The 14,045-nt window shown below is 39.7% G+C and overlaps 1 protein-coding gene and 1 long non-coding RNA gene across 4 annotated transcripts in view; one reads left to right on the top strand and one right to left on the bottom strand.

The window, feature by feature from the left end:
* Window positions 1-2,946, bottom strand: part of LOC114561462 (circadian-associated transcriptional repressor) — a 17,710-nt gene extending 14,764 nt beyond the window's left edge. Inside the window, exon 1 of one of the 3 annotated variants that reach the window (XR_003693362.1) lies at window positions 2,515-2,946. The gene's annotated coding sequence lies outside the window, so the exon portion shown is untranslated. The remainder of the gene's footprint in view (window positions 1-2,514) is intronic. The other 2 variants (XM_028587495.1, XM_028587507.1) reach the window with 2 other exon arrangements.
* LOC114561478 (uncharacterized) lies at window positions 2,343-6,493 on the top strand. Its single transcript, XR_003693363.1, has 3 exons — window positions 2,343-2,637; window positions 6,134-6,180; window positions 6,460-6,493. It is a non-coding gene; the product is annotated as an uncharacterized LOC114561478 (long non-coding RNA).
* The last annotated feature ends 7,552 nt before the right edge of the window (window positions 6,494-14,045 follow it).

Genomic DNA, 14,045 nt, shown 5'->3' with positions numbered 1-14,045 from the left:
GTCTTTATTTCCAACGAGGGCCCGGCTGGGGGCCAGTCACAGTCTGATGGCAGCATTAATGTAGAGCCCAATAGTTTCTATGATAACCGAATCATGGACAAAAATCGCAAAATTGAGAATTTAAAAAAACTTTAAGACAGATTCCATAGGAGAAGACCAGCTACACACAACGGAGCATTCACCGATTGCTCTCAGCCTGTGCGAAGCGCTGCCGGCACGAACGAGTCTGTTCATTCTCCCGGTTCAGCGACACTACTCGGGTTAATTAGCCGGCTCCTCGTTCACTGAAGTTGCTGGTGGAAGTATTTTGGATTTCCAGCGAGTTATGTTGACAACGTTCGCGTTCAGTTTGCAAGCTCTGCTACGTGCGTGTACCATATTGTTCCACTGGCAGCACGACTAACATGCCAGTCAATCTGTGTGGTATATGTTCAACTGTTCGGAAAACATTTAGGTAAGACACTTAATTGTTCAGAGAAGACTATGGACATGGCTTGAATGTCACCTTCTGTGAAGAAGACTGCAGTTACAAAAGAGAAACTAGATGGCAGGTTATAGATATAAGTTATTGTTACATTACGTTGTTAGTAAATGTTTTAAATTTGACAATGTAGTGTGGTACATTGCGAACAAAGGTCAGATAGTATATTGCCTAAAAGTCTAGTCTAAAAACGTCATAGCAACCTGTGCTTTAAAAATAAATAAATGTAAAAATCAAGAACTGAATCGAACTGTGACCTTTGAATCGAAAATGTAATCGAATCGAGGATCTGGAGAATCGTGACACCCCTGGTCATGTCCTCTGTACCGTTTCTGGGAATGTTGGGTTTTTAATAATGTGAGGAGTTTGCACACAAATCATACCTCATGTTTGTTTGGCTGATCTCTAGATCTTTAAATGGGACTGCTCTTAGGCATAAAATAGTGCTGAAAGATTAAGAAGAAAATATTTGTGTCTACAAAGCAGCGAATATATGGCATAACCGATAAATCAAAATAGTTGATCTTGTGAAATGCTTTAAAATTATCCTTTTTTGAAATGAAATAACTTGGTGGGTTTAAAGAGGTCACCTTGAGCTCTGTGAAAGGCATCATTTTCTAAACTGAACAGGCTGACAGGTGATGAAAATACAAAATGTAAAATTGAGGTAATCAGTATTTCTCCAGGAGAATTACAATCCAGGCAAAGTGGGGGGAAACATTTAGAAGCAGCATTTAGATTAGAGTTTACTATTATTTCCATTATGGATTAATCTGGCAATGATCTATTTGGTTCTTTTCTCGCTTAATGGATTAATCATTTGGTCTATAAAATATCAGTAAATAGGGAAAAATGTCCCATCACAATTCCCCAAAACCAAAGTTAACCTCTTCAAAAGCCTTTTTTTTCCCCATCTAACCTACAGCCCAAAATCCCAAAAATGTTCAGTTTACTATGATAGAAGGATGAGAAAACCAGCAAATTATTCACATTTAAGTAGCTTAGTTGTAACAGTTAATTGTTGGCTAAAAAAAATGGCTTAACCCTATTTTCCTATGTTTTTCAATCTTTGACATTGGTCCAGTATTAAGCGAGATCGCTGCAGTCAGCAGCAGCAAAACAAGCTACAATGTAATGTTAATAGGGCAATTGTCCAGTTTGTCTTTTTTTGTCTCAGATTATTATTCTATGTGTCTGACAACATTCTGGAAATTATTTCTAAGGAGGTCGACCTATCTGTTAAAGGGTGAGATCCTTTTTTCAACATAAAAATATCTAATAATATCTAATATAGTGGATATATGTATTAAGCCTAAATCCTGCAGACAATACAGCACAGCTCCCAGGGACGAGTGAACATACAGGCCAGTAGATGTAACACCCCTCCTCTGCCTCTTCCAAACGGGCAGCTCGTCAAACATTATGTAATTAAAACACAACCAAACACATGGACCGGTTTCAGTTCACATGCACGTACGCTGCTGATACAAGTGACAAGGTCCATCATGTAGATCCACACATTTATTTTCTAGAGGCAACACATACAGACAGACGTATACCCGGAGAACACATCATACCAGAGTATATATATATAAACATAATTGATTTAAAAAAAATACAAAATAAAAAACCTGCGGAAACTTAACCAGCAGAGGACACTAATGCTGCAAAGATTAATCGATTAGTCCTCAACTATTAAATTAATCGCCAACTGTTTTAATAATCAATTAAACGGTTTGAGTCGTTTAAAAAAAAAAAAAATCGTTATTATAGCCCTATATAGTTCAGGACGCAGATATGAACCTGACCTGTGTGTGTGTGTGTGTGTGTGTGTTCAGCGCGGCGCAGAGCTACGGTTATCAAATCGCAAAAATCACCTCCGGAATCCGGCTTTGAATGTGTGCCCTGCAGCCTCTCGGCTCCGCGGGACCAACCTCTAACGAGTGATGAGATCTAATGGGTCCAGGTGAGAGTAGCGAGGACTGGACGCAGAAGAGAGGGCGCGTGTGTGAGCAGCAGACCGTCACACTTACCAAGAAGTGAACCGTGTGTTTCCCGTCTGGCTCGGTGCGTTGGGGACACGCAGCGGACAGTGCGTGTGTGAACGCGCTGACGGACCGAGCTCACTGCCGATGGAGCGAAACCAGCAGACGCAGGTAGGTAGGCTACGGGACGCCGAAAACGTGTACGTTCCGTAGAAGGCGGGCGGGCGGGCAGGAGTCCTATGCAGCCCGTGCAGCCTCTCCCTGGGCAACGTGTCCGAGAGGGGCGGGGCACAACCCTCTCTCCTCTCTGCGCCGGTCTGGAGCTCCTCACCGCCCCTGACTGACTGTCTCGCACATAGGTGCGCGCGCACGAACGAAACTGTCTCTCTTTCTCTCTCACAGACACACACACACACACTCGGTAAAGCATTGCGGAAAAAAATAAAAACCAGTTGGAAACAAAAAAAGTACACACGTGTTTACGTCATGACGAAACAATGTACCGCGTCACGGCCCGTGTTCCTTCAATTAAGCTCTCCCATTGGATCAGAGTCACACTGCAGCACGTGACGAGCGCAGGGGCTAAATTAATTATGCGTTAAAGAACATTCTGGAAATGTCCGTTTTTGTAGGCTAGCTTTTTTTCCATGTTTTTTGTGTATAAGTGACTGATGGGAACAAATATCAAAGTTCCTTTCCCTATCAGGAGAAATGTATCCGGCTTACCATGCGTAATCTGTTTGTTGCTGTAAAGTAAACTTATTGCATCCAAAAGGTCAACTTCTTCAGAGCTTATAGAACAGTATCATTCAGTGTCAGCGTCAGTGTCATTTAGCTGTGATATAACTTGAGACTCACTAGGCGGCAGGTTCCCACATGGCTGCATTGAGTTGTTTATCTCACAGTAACAACAACATAAAGACTTAGTACACTTTGTTAAAGACTAAAATCATTTTTATTTAACCACAAACAGCTCAGAAATGGCCATCGCCAAACTCACCAGACTCCATTTAAATAAACAGTACTTTTAGCGTGTATAAAGCCAGCATGTTTCCACATGTAAATGGGTGAATTAAGGGTTTATTTTTAACCAAACCAGAGTGGTGATTGTTGGAACAGTGGAAAGACAAACCAAGACAGCTTTTGGTAGTTTTATTTAGTTTCAGTCCACTTTGAATAAAGTGTGTTTTACGATGATAAACTTACTGTTTATTTAAATGTAATCTGGTGGGTTTGGCAATGGCGATTTTGGGGCTGTTTTATGTTACACAAAAAGGATTTTAGTGGACGGAAATGGGAGGTGTGCAATTTCCCAATAACTTACATTGCAGCTTGCAGCTTTGCGGTCTTGCTTAATACTGGACCAATTTCAAAAGCTGTTTTTCCCATTAGTGTTAGTCTTAGACAACATAGGACACATTTAATAAAGATTTCTGTAGGTCAACAACCCAAAATTCCTGACAGCTTCAGTAAGAGCCTGGTGACATGCATTCGATCCCTGGAGTTAACAGTGCTTTGTGTTAAATCCTCTGCGCTCTCTCTGGTGGCCTCCTACCCCTCGCCTATCAGTTGTCCACTACATAGTCTGCTCCTTTTTGCTTGTGTCTAAGTGACTAATGGGAACAAATATCTTTGAATTTGGTCCAGTGTTGAGCCACTGCAGTCAGCAGTCAGCGAAACAAGCTACAATGTAATGTTATTATAGGCCACAGCGATCCTTCAATTTCCGTCCACTAAAAGTTCTGTTTTTGCCACCGACAGGCTCAGATGTGTCTGACGACATTATGGAAGGGATTGCTACAGAGATAAACCTTTTTGTTTAAGAGTATTATCTTTTTTTGTTTAACATTAAACAGCCCAGAAATTGCTATCGCCAAACCCACCAGAAAGCATTTAAATAAACAGTTATTTCATCGTTGTAAAACACACTTCATTAAAGTCAAAAGAAACAAAATAAAACTATCAAAAGCCGTCTTGGTTCGTCTTTCCACCGTACCAACAATCACCACTCTGGTTTGGTTGAATTAAACCCTTAATTCACCCATTTACATGTGGAGATATGCTGGCTCTGTACACGCTAAAAGTCCTGATTATTTACATGGAGTCTGGTGGGTTTGGCGATGGTGATTTCAGGACTGTTTCTGGTTAAACAAAAAGGATTTCACATTTTAACAAAAAGGTTTATCTCTGTGAACCCTTTCCATAATGTTGTCAGACACTTATAATAATAATCTGAGCCTGTCAGCAGCAACAAACAAACTTTTAGTGGACAAAATTGAGGGTGAACATTTGTCCTGTAGGATTACATTGCAGCCCGGTTCATGGCTGCCGGTTACAGCGTTTTTCGCTCAACTAATTTTTAAGACTTTTGTTCACATTAGTCACTTAAACACCAATGCATGGGAAAATAGAGTGCAGTTCAAAATATGCCATAGTTACCCTTTAATGGACCTTGAGGTGAGATTGTCAGCTGCTGTCAAGAATTAATTTTGAAACTAATCTTGTAATATTATCTTGTCTGTTCTGCAGACCTTGTTTTGTGAGTTCCTTTCCCTATCAGGAGAAATGTATCCGGTTTACCATGCGTAATCTGTTTGTTGCTGTAAAGTAAACTTATTGCATCCAAAAGGTCAACTTCTTCAGAGCTTATAGAACAGTATCATTCAGTGTCAGCGTCAGTGTCATTTAGCTGTGATATAACTTGAGACTCACTAGGCGGCAGGTTCCCACATGGCTGCATTGAGTTGTTTATCTCACAGTAACAACAATATAAAGACTTAGTACACTTTGTTAAAGACTAAAATCATTTTTATTTAACCACAAACAGCTCAGAAATGGCCATTGCCAAACTCACCAGACTCCATTTAAATAAACACTACTTTTAGCGTGTATAAAGCCAGCATGTTTCCACATGTAAATGGGTGAATTAAGGGTTTATTTTTAACCAAACCAGAGTGGTGATTATTGGAACAGTGGAAAGACAAACCAAGACAGCTTTTGGTAGTTTTATTTAGTTTCTGTCCACTTTAAATAAAGTGTGTTTTACGATGATAAACTTACTGTTTATTTAAATGTAATCTGGTGGGTTTGGCAATGGCGATTTTGGGGCTGTTTTATGTTACACAAAAAGGATTTTAGTGGACGGAAATGGGAGGTGTGCAATTTCCCAATAACTTACATTGCAGCTTGCAGCTTTGCGGTCTTGCTTAATACTGGACCAATTTCAAAAGCTGTTTTTCCCATTAGTGTTAGTCTTAGACAACATAGGACACATTTAATAAAGATTTCTGTAGGTCAACAACCCAAAATTCCTGACAGCTTCAGTAAGAGCCTGGTGACATGCATTCGATCCCTGGAGTTAACAGTGCTTTGTGTTAAATCCTCTGCGCTCTCTCTGGTGGCCTCCTACCCCTCGCCTATCAGTTGTCCACTACATAGTCGGCTCCTTTTTGCTCGGCAATGACTTGCACTTCTACTCAGCTTAAGACCGCTGAAACCACGATCGTTCGAGTGTATCATATCCTGTTAGTGATAACATTACACTGGAAGAAGGGAAGAAAGGAAACCTTGAGCTTTTTGCACATATTTTCCAACAATGACCTTTAACATTCAGCCATTCACCAAAGTAGAATAAACAATGGACTCATTTCATTTGTCTTTTTTTCAGAGAGGGTTTGGATTTTGGTCTGGGCCACTCATGGGGAACATTCACTGGTAAGTGTGTTTAATCGTTATGATGCACAAGCAGACAACGAGCTGTCTACTAGGTGTTGTGTTGAGGGAAAACGTGCACATTTAACGTTTGGAGATTTGTTTTTTAACTGAGTTCAAGGCTGTTATCCATGTGTTAGTCATAGCCTTTGTGCTGTAGTGGATACTTAGGTGCAGCTGAGTCATCTGATGAGTCAGAAAAAAATATAGTCTGCCTCAAAGGAAGTACATTTCCAGGAAAATTGCCTGTAGGATGCCATTCTCAAACTCTGTTCGCTTTAGGATACAACAACAAACTTCGAGCTACATGCTGAAAAATCGCAAGTTTTGAAGAAAATTTGGACGGTGCAACAAGGCAGGCCTGCTCGGTTCTTTCGGGGAATGATGGTAAAGATTTACAAAGAATGTTTACAGCATTTCCTCTCTAACTAGAACGTTTTGGGACTGATTGGTGGGGTTGCTGTGGACGAAGTACACAGGGAGATATACTGGTAAGAGCCAATGAGGTGTAACCATGTATCAGCTGATTTAAATAGCTCACGGTGGGGCTCACCCAGTAGAGTGGGCGCCCCATGTAGGCTGAGTTCTTTGCAGTGGCCCGAGTCCGGATCCGCCCTGTGGCCCTTTGCTGCATGTCATCTCTCTCTCTCTCTCTCTCTCTCTCTCCCCCCCCTTTCCTGTCTTCAAGCTATCCTGTCAATTAAAAACCCAAAAATAATCTTTAAAAAAACAGCTCACTTTACTGTATTGTGTGAACAGTTGACTTCATGTAATATTGTATGTAACGTTTCCTTTTGCAGGGTGCAAACGTTCCACCAAAGCAACTTATTTCCCGAGACTATTTAGCAGAGCCACCGTCGCCGCGTCTGAGGCTTAGTGCCGCCCAAGGCGATTGTGATTGGTTTAAAGAAATGCAAACAACCCAGAGTGTTTTTTCTTCTATCCCAGGATGTATCTGTGTTGTAGCTTTTTCTTTTGTTTTGTTGTTAAGATTGTGGCTCTTTGTTTTGTTGATGTGGAAATTATCGTATATTGAGAAATGCTAGCCTTTACCACAATTTTTTGTCCCAGTGCAAATCAAAAGAAAACGTACACCCAACAGTATACATTAGGCTTTAGTATTGATAAATCATTTATAAAATACATCATTGAGCATTTAGATTATAAAGTGCTAAGAACGTAAACATTTCTTGCCGCATTTTACGGTCCACAGAGCGATCAGACGGTAACATCCACGGGGTGACAGGTCAACTGGTACCTGATATTTAATGAAAGGCCTGATACTGATATATTGGTCTAACTCTAACCTCTGTATGAGACAGCCAGTGTGTGTGTGTGTGTGTGTGTGTGTGTGTGTGTGTGTGTGTGTGTGTGTGTGTGTGTGTGTGTGTGTGTGCGTGTGTGTGTGCGTGTGTGTGTGTTTTGAGGGACTGAAATCCTCAAACCACATAATCCTATTCATCCGTAATTAAAAGGGATTTCAGCGGCTGCCCTCCTGCAGCGTCTGGGAGATGAAAAGACGCTGATCGATGCTATGTCAGGTCTAATGATGATCACTAAGTGAAGTTGTGTGGGAGCTTAACCCTGAGGTGCAAACACACAAAGTGTGTGTGTGTGACGTGAAGACAATAATGTGAGGGGAATAGCTGACAGTGGGAGGATTTAAAACACGAGCTGTGTCCCATTTTAATATTACAAACTAATTGTAACTGTGTGACAATTTGAGACTGTCCTCACCCGAAGAACATTCCCATATGGTTGTTTATTTAAGCAGCAATTACGACTCATATTTACGTTTAAAGCGGCGCCCTCAAGTGGCTGTAGTAATTATGACGGAAACAAAGCAGGAAGTAAGGTGACGAAGTATTAGAGCGCCAATGAGGAAGGTTGGGGTGGTGGTGGATGGGTCAAACATAGGATTTTCACCAAGGGGGTAAGCTCAAGTGGGTAAGCTTCGCTTCAGAACTCGAGCCATCTATGGCGCCATTTTGTTGCTAACTGGCCATCACCTCCTGTTAGCATTCCGCTGACCGCCATTTTTTTTTTATGTCACTTGACTGCGAATAACTTTACATCAGAAATGTTTGAAGACTCTATTTGTACAATGTATAAAAGGCTTCATTACCTTGTACCTCACGTTATGGCTCCGTAGCAGACGTTTTTGTAAATATAAGCTAACGATTGTGTCATAACCAAGTGACTTACTGTCGCAAAGTAGAGGAATTACCGTATAGTACAGGAGAAGCTCACAGGCAGTTTGGACTTACATGAGCTGTTTAGGTTCAATTACTAATGTTAACTAGCATGTTAGTGATCAATAATTAGCCTGTGCTCATGTTATCTCCTTACATCCACCTACACTCTCCGTCTCTGTAAGATTGGGAATGATTGAGATTTCTCTTGGCACAGCTACCAGAAGACTTCACACTTTCAGACACGTTGCTCACGTCACATTCTCTCAGTTGGAGGCTGCGCAGTAAAGCAGGCCATCACCGGAAAAGTGCTTCTAATATCCTTTACTGGTCTCCGTCCAGAGCAACGGGGTCTATTGGTCCATTATATACTGTCTATGATTTTCACCCAGGAGACCAAGGTTTATGTCCCGTTTGAAAATAAAAGTAAACAATGAGTTTTTAACCCTTGTGTTGCAACTTTCAGTTTTTCTGAGTAAAAATTTACGTTTTGGTCGTCTTTATTAGATACTTTTGTCGCTTTTCCCTATGTTTTTGTCACTTATTTCGACGTTTTTGAAGCTTTTCCCAACGTTTTAGTCACTTTTTGCCAAGTTTTCTTGTCACTTTTTCTGATGTTTTTTTCTGCACTTTTGTTGTTTTTTTATAAATTACTTTTTCAAATGCTATACAATTGAATAAACCACCCAAATTCAATGAAAGTAGTAAACTGATCATTTATTTTACTTGTGAAGATGTTGTATGGAACCATCCACGTTGTTTTTTTTGACAATTTGGTTGAAAGAAACCCACATTTCTGATATAGAAAACCTTTTTGAAAATGGGTCAAATTTGACCCGAGGACAACAGGAAGGTTAACTAAACAGAACAAACTGATCTACTACACGTTCAGCGTCACGTTCTTCACCAGAAGTGAGGTAGCGTCTCATTTTACCCAAACCTTAACATAACCAAACTGCGACCGTTTCACACAACGTTAGTCTTGCATTGCCAGTCCTTCCTCCAAAACGCTCTGGAGGAAGGTCTAGTGAGCCCACACAGCATTCTGGGATGGGAGGAAAAACGTTCTCTGGTTTATTGGCGTTTCTTTAAACCAATCACAATCGTCTTGGGCGGGGCTAAGCTCCGGACGTAGCCACGGTGCCTCTGCAAAATAGCCTCGGGAAGGAACTTGTTTTGGTGGAACATGTGTACGTTCAAATGTTGTTTTAGTCGTGCAACAGAAAACTCTGATTGGACAGATAGTCTAGCTAGCTGTCTGGATTTACCCTGCAGAGATCTGAGGAGCAGTTAACCATAGTCCTCAGAAATCCACCGGAGGTTAGAACACCAACACAAAGAAAGAGGAAGGTGACGGACATCCGGCCAAAATGAAAGACATGCGGCGTAATTTCCTGCGGCACCTGAACAATCCCGGAAGTGGAGCGTCGTGGATATAGACTAATACAACGTTAACAACATGTTTAAAACCGCAACTGTTATGTTCTCTGGTTTAGATATGAGGACGGAAAACGCTCCTGTGGGTCGGATTAGACGGTAGAAATAAACTACCCATATTGTCGTATGGTTTGGAGGACTTCCTGGAATTTTTTTGGAATAGCAAACTGTTTACACATGCTTTCAGTTTATTTATTCATGCTAAGCTAATTGCCTCCCAGCTCCATGCCAAACGCACAAACACGAGCATGGTGTCAATTGTCTCATCTAACTCTCTGCAAGAAAGCAAACTTTGCAAAATGGCGAACTATTCCTTTAAATGTATTTAAATAGTAAATTTGTTTAATTGTTTACAAGATAAATCTGAGATGATTACAAAAAATACAAACATGTATTGTTTTTTTTAGAGTTTAAATACTGTATAGTTTAATCTCTTTAGGTCTCTGAAAATGATAAGAATCAGACAATCTCACTCGCTCTGTTCACCACACACTCGTGTTTGACAAGGGATTGCGAGTCGAACCACTGCTAATGTATATAATAATCCTTGAAATAGTATTTTAGTTAATGTGATTAACTGTTTTTTCTACTAACAGGACATTAAATGTGCACAAAAAAGTCCCAAAAAATATCTATGATATAAAAGTATGAAACCTTTAAAAAACTTGCAGTCTTATTGTGTCTCCACCTCGCTTCTCTCCAGACTCCTTCACATGGCTCAGAATGTGTGTGTGTGTGTGTGTGTGTGTGTGTGTGTGTGTGTGTGTGTGTGTGTGTGTGTGTGTGTGTGTGTGTGTGTGTGTGTGTGTGTGTGTGTGTGTGTGTGTGTGTGTGTGTGTGGCCTTTTACATGTGACTCCAGATATATTTCAACACAGTTACGTAACTCTGATCCCTCTCTCTCTCTGATCTTAAAAATGTCCTGTTGCATAATTTGGGGGTTGGCCGAATTAGAGACTAAAGTTAACCTTGTGTGTGTGTGTGTGTGTGTGTGTGTGTGTTGATTAGCCTAAAATCAGCCCTTTTAACAGCACAAAATTGAATTCTGAATGAGAAAACGGAGGCAATCGAGCAAGCTGGTTTCGTGAGATCTGTTTCTCTGTGGGAGTGATTTAAAACTAGTTTGACTTCTTTATAACAATGCAAAAATATAAAATACTACTTTAATAAGTGATACATATCACTTATTAAAGTAGTATTTTACCAATCGATATCGTGACGGGCGGCGCTAAACTCCGCACGGAGCAGCTGCAAAATAGTCGTACGACAGAAAACTCAGATTAGACAGATAGTCTAGCTAGCTGTATGGATTTACCCTGCAGAGATCTGAGGAGCAGTTAACAAAATTCCAACAAAAAAGAAAGCGGAAGGGAACGGAAAAGACATGCATCCGGCGGAATTTCCTGCTACACCGGAGCAATCCCGGAAGTAGAACGTCAAGGATATAGACTAGGGGAGGGGGGGAAAGTCTCTAGCCAAATTATCAATTGATACATTTAATATTTGCTGCATCAATGAAGGAAGCATTCAGATTGAACTTTTATTATGTATGTAAGTTGATTTACAGTAACCTGTATAGCTGAATCTGTCATCCATGTAAATCATTTTTATCTGTGGCACAGGAAGATGACGTCCCAATTCTTAAACCTGTCTACAGAGCTCTGATTGGCTTAGTAGTTTTTCAAACCATGAAAACAGCCAACTATGATGCACCAGATGTGACTCAAGAGTCTGGCATGCAGGTAAACAACTGTGGCTTCAGGTTAAACAGGAAAAACTGACTGTTGACTTTGACAGATTGGTGACAGTGATACATTTCAGTTCTTTCAAAACAATATCAACGTTCGGTAAAGGAGATTTATTTTAGGGCAGACACTAAAAAGATATCGGCTGATCACACCTACACATCACATCAAACCTTCTAGAGATTTATTCCACTTCTGAACTATAAAACTAACTCTCGCCACCTGGAGAACAAAGCTTAAGTCGTTTAGGATGTGTGACGATCGCCACATCCATCAACTCTGGACACTCAACTTCTCTCGTAGCCATAAATCAAAGCTTTACGACAATTCCAGGAAAATTCTGGATCATACGATGATAAATGTTTGCTTGCCGCCCTACTGCCATACTTTATGGTTTTTTGTGAGAAGTCTCTTCCACCAAAGACTGCAGAGAGAACTTATCATCATGTTCTGAAGATGTTCTGCTATTGAAACAAGTATTGCTACTGCGCTTATGTAATATATTGAACCTCTCATAGCTAGCGCAGCCACTCATGCTGCTCTAAATAAAAGACCCTGACGTCAGAACCTGAACAGGAAATATGTTGGATGAGATAAGAGATAAAAGCACTTTCTGTGGAGCTGAGCCAGAAACAGTGTCTCCATCTGTGTTTTGCAGAGTCATAGAGGAATTTGTTTACAACAAGACTGGACACTACATTACTAAATTTGAATGTAGTAATAAACATTTTAGGATACTTACGAATTGTTTTTTGCACGATATCATACAGACCCGTTTATGACACACATTGTTGTTTTCAACTGTCTCAAAAATATGTCATTGATAACATATCAAAAGTCCTAAGAAATACATATGATGTAAAGTATAGAAAAACCCTGAAAGCAGCAACAATTTTCCATTGCCTCCCGTGTTAAAAATTGATTAATGCATGATATAGACGAAACTTTATCAGTAATACATATTTGTCAGATTTTCTATTGCAAGTTTTGGGAAATTCACCCCTTTTTATCTCACAAAATGCTTTTATGTACTATTTGAGTTTCATGACAAAGCTTATAGTTGCAGTTGGTAAATTTCAAGGCAAGATTCTCTGAGTCCTTCCCAAAAAAAATTCTGGTTGAATTCAATTTGTATATTGATTCATTAAAACAAAAAATATATATATTTTAAATTTAGATTGGGTCGATTGATTAAAATACTTTTCTAGCCAAAAGAAAGACATGACAGTAATGTTGCATAATTTGCCAGCACCAAATATATGTACCTTGTGTTTAGAGTGTATAGAGAAATTAAAACTCACCTGGAAGAAAATATGATTTTAGTCCTTTTTTAGAACAGAACAAGGGGTAGTGGTGCACTGCAGTCTCTTGTGGCTGAAATGAGTGTTACAACAACAAAGAAAATGATTCTGACCAAAAAGAAATTCACCAGGGGCCTGTTTCACAAAAGCAGAATATATAAATCCAGGATAACTGATAAAGCCAGGCTTGACCTAGTCTAATCTGTGCAAAAGACAGTGACTCATTGAATGGTTTCAGTTAAGAGCAGTAGTTCTTACATGTATATTTTTAGATATATCATTCAGTCTGTCCGCTATTATCTGCCACACTTTTTCTCGCGTTTTATTTTTTTTTATTGTTTACTTCTCTACATATTTTATGCCTTGCTCCCTCATATATATGGACATAGAAAATAAAGACACTGAAGAAATTGGACTCTAAAATCTAGAAACTATTTTTACTATTAAACTATTACTATCTTTATTTATAAATATAATAAAGTGATAAATTCCATGCACACTGTAAACATGAATGGAACAGAGTATATTCATCAGTTATTTCCCCCCAGCAAAATATAAGGTCAAAAACCATTGAGGTGTCCTCTCCCTGTTGTCACATGAATGTACAGTATCATACATCACTAGATAGTTACTGGTCCAGTGAACTAAGACTATCATATGGGAGGATTGTACAATTAGGATATGTTCTTAAAATTATACAATCCTCCCAAATTATAGTCCCAGTTTACTGGACAACACAAATTGTGTGCTAAGAATGCCAAATACAATGCACATGGAAGAGGAACAAACATGATCCTTATTGTCAAAGAATAAAAAAAAAATGAATCAACTAAAACAATTCAAGGTGAATTGTTCAACTATAGAAACACGCATGTAGAGCATTGTATGTATTGCCCTTAGTAACAGACTTTCATTTTTTTTATTTCATACAGCAATATAACAGTAGCAATGAAAAAATAATGGTCACAACTTTAAATAATTAAATGAACAGCAATATGCACCTGTTGTATTTTAATCCAGGCTGATAATAATAGGGTAAAACCACTGCTGGGTGATCAGAAAAGGCTCAGGTTAGCCTGGTCAGGAGCAGGCTAGCTGCACAGAATAAATCTCCATGGTGATTTAAGTGCCTCCACTTTCGTGAAACCGAGTCAAGGCTAAATTCATCCAGAATAACTGGGAAATCCCAGCGTA

The sequence above is a fragment of the Perca flavescens genome, chromosome 1 (assembly GCF_004354835.1).
Source record: "Perca flavescens isolate YP-PL-M2 chromosome 1, PFLA_1.0, whole genome shotgun sequence".
NCBI classification, from domain to species: Eukaryota; Metazoa; Chordata; class Actinopteri; order Perciformes; family Percidae; genus Perca; species Perca flavescens.
The sequence above is the reverse complement of the archived record's forward strand: the minus strand, read 5'-3'. Positions and strand labels throughout refer to the sequence as shown.